This window comes from Myotis lucifugus, unplaced genomic scaffold, assembly GCF_000147115.1.
Source record: "Myotis lucifugus unplaced genomic scaffold, Myoluc2.0 scaffold_344, whole genome shotgun sequence".
Lineage (NCBI taxonomy): Eukaryota > Metazoa > Chordata > Mammalia > Chiroptera > Vespertilionidae > Myotis > Myotis lucifugus.
Window position 1 is genome coordinate 153,989 of NW_005871392.1, and position 2,938 is coordinate 156,926.

General features: G+C 41.6%; 1 pseudogene; it reads right to left on the minus strand.

Annotated features, from left to right (window-relative positions):
• Positions 1–233: 233 nt before the first annotated feature.
• Positions 234–805, minus strand: LOC102424234 (annotated as a pseudogene).
• Positions 806–2,938: the final 2,133 nt, after the last annotated feature.

A 2,938-nucleotide genomic window follows, 5' to 3' on the forward strand; every position in this document is an offset into this window, starting at 1 on the left:
TAGGGGTGAGGAGGAAAATAAAGTGACCAGCCTGGTAAAACGTCTCTGGCTATCAAGAACTGCCAAGCTGATCTTCCCTTGCCCATGCCTAAAATGTATGAGGCACAAAGTGATTTTTCAGCATGGGTAGTGGCATCATTGTAGAAAGGGGCTTAGAGGGTAATACAGAATTAGAATTTGGCCTTAGCAAATGCAAGACAGAGGAAGAGGGACACCTCTCTCACACATCATCACTATCCTGTAGCTAGTATCACATCATATGCCTTTAGAGAGACATCGATCTTGAAACAGCCCAGGCGATTCTCACCACTGCTTAGGATGCTCTAGATGTGGTAATTCCAGCGAGGCAGCTCCAGGTGGGGCAGGGTGATTTCACTCTTGGGCAGTGAGTAGATGCCTTCTTTGAAGGGACACTGGCAGGGAAGCGCATAGCTGTGCAGGGGCTCTGGGGAGAAGCCTCCAGAGGGAATACAAATGTCAAATATATCACAGAGCCTGTCATAGATTCATATACCAATTTGTTTCACACACAGGACTTTGACCCAGAAGCTGGCCATTTCTTTCTGCACAGTTAACTCCACCTTCTGAGAAGCATCAAGGGTTACACTTGGGCACTGACAGTCACACTCCCAGGATGGACAATGAGGTTAGGTTGCACAATCAGGCTTTTGATCACCACAGGGTCCTTCCCCTCATCACAGTTTCCCCAGACAAGGCTCCTGAGGTGGCATGGCTGTTTTAGAAAGTCTTTTGCAAGGGCTGAAGCAAGAGGCAAGCCCAGGGTGATCAGCAACAAAGCCTGCATCTGGGGCATCATTGCAAAGGGTGTGTCTGCACCGCAATAACTATCCATTGTCGTCTGAGGTTTTGTTTCTACCTGCAAACTGGATTGGATTTTGAATTCTTCTAGTTTCCTCCAATATATGGCTATGACATTCCACAGTAATATTTCTAATTATCCTCCCATCATTTGTCTTGGCATCACTGAGAACTAAAACTGGCCTTTTCTTAAAGCCTTGTAAGCTAACATGAGACAACTTGATATAAACGTCAAAGAAATTACCACAACAGCTCATATATGGACAATCTTTGTGCCTATTTTCATAAGATCACCAGACATTCAAACTGCAGACCAGGAAAATCTTTCAGATTGTCACTGCCTGCCTTCACCCTATCTGAAAACGCTTCAAGCCAGACAGCTAGAAATCTTGGCTGCATGCCTTTGGAACTCAGAAACCAGGATTAGAGTATGTTTCAATTATTAACCACTTTTTCCCCATAGAGATGCCTCTTATTAGATACCTGATTGCTTGCACACGAGGCCTAGCTTGGGGAACCCACCTGCATCACTACCTCCCGAAATGAGACATACTGTTGAACTGAACTGATCTATTCTCAAGACTGAGACCGTGTAATGAGATATGGAGCAATTTATCCACCCAGCTTCTGGAATATGAAACATCTCAGAAAGTTTCAAAAGCAGGACTGACGGGGTTCAGAAGAGGCCTCCCCAAGATGTGCCACTTTGACATGGATTATTTTGAGTTGAAGGCAATCCAGACCCTGCAGGCATATAAAAATTTTTTATCTCCTCCTTCAAGGACTTTAGTTAGGGGCCTTGCCCATAATGAGTTATCACCAGAAACAACTTTTTATAACTCATCTTTAGGGCAGGGAAAACTTCTAATTACTGAACAGCTTATCTTATCATCCTGAGAATGACCTTCCTCCCTTGGAAAGCCCCAAGTGCCTTACCTCATTATTAGCTTGAAATGCCAATTATACTTCATTTTCTCTTTCTGTCTTTGAGCCTTTCATGCATATGGGGCTCCCATACATACGTATGTAATTAAATTTGGTCACTTTTGCTTGTAAATCTGTCTCACATCTGTTTGATTATTAGACCAGTTGAAAGAACCTGGAAGAGAGGGTAGAAGAAAGTTTTATCCTCCCTCACAAACCTTCACTCTTCACACTTTTCTTCATGGTTTGAATTTTGGGAAGATACATTGAATATTTAGTATTGTCATAATATAAAAGTGAAGAACGGTTAGTAGTAGACAATTATCTTTCTGGGCCACAGGCAGGGAAGGGTGACTTGAGGTCCTGGGTGATTCTGTACCAGTGTTTACCACAGAAATACAGGCACACGCTAAAATCTGCTTCACTTAGACGAGTGAAAAAATATGCTCCAGCAGAGCTGCAGCTGGTAAGACACGAATACAATATCCCTAAATACCAGTATCATTATCTATTCCTCCACAATTCCTTGACTCTGAACTTCAGAATGAACTCTTGTTTTTCCCATGAAACAATTTTTTTATTCTTTCTCATTCCCTCAATTTACATTTTTAATGCTTAGGGAGTTTATGACACTGTATGATTCTTTGTCGTAGGTGCTAATATACATGCAAAACTTTTGTGATATATTTTTTATAGATGAATAAAAAGCAAAGCCTCTTAGATGTCACTTGTATGTAGCATATGTATAAAGTTAAATTCAGAAAATAATAACAAGGAGGTTAATTTTCTTCCAATTGTGCATATAGTTTATTTTCTTTCATTCACCTTTGAAAAAATGTAAGGGTTAATAGGAAGATGAAAAGAAAATCAAGGTTGTTGTAATATGCTACAGGAAACAAATACATCCTGATACATCCTGATATTTTACTCAAAGTTGTCCTTCCAGTTCCAACCCAAAGCCCCCAGGACCCTCTTTACATTGTCCCCTTTGGACATTGAAAAGGAGGTTATGAATATTGCCAGTAGGTGGACTGCCCTGTTCAATAAGACAATTTGACCTGCTCTGTTTCCTCTTCAACTCCATCTGCCATTCATTCCTCTTTCCAACAAAGAGCTTCTTCACAGCACCATCTAAAGAGGAAACAACACTGGGAGGGTTGGGGGTGGGGAAGAGATCAACCGAGGACTTGTATGC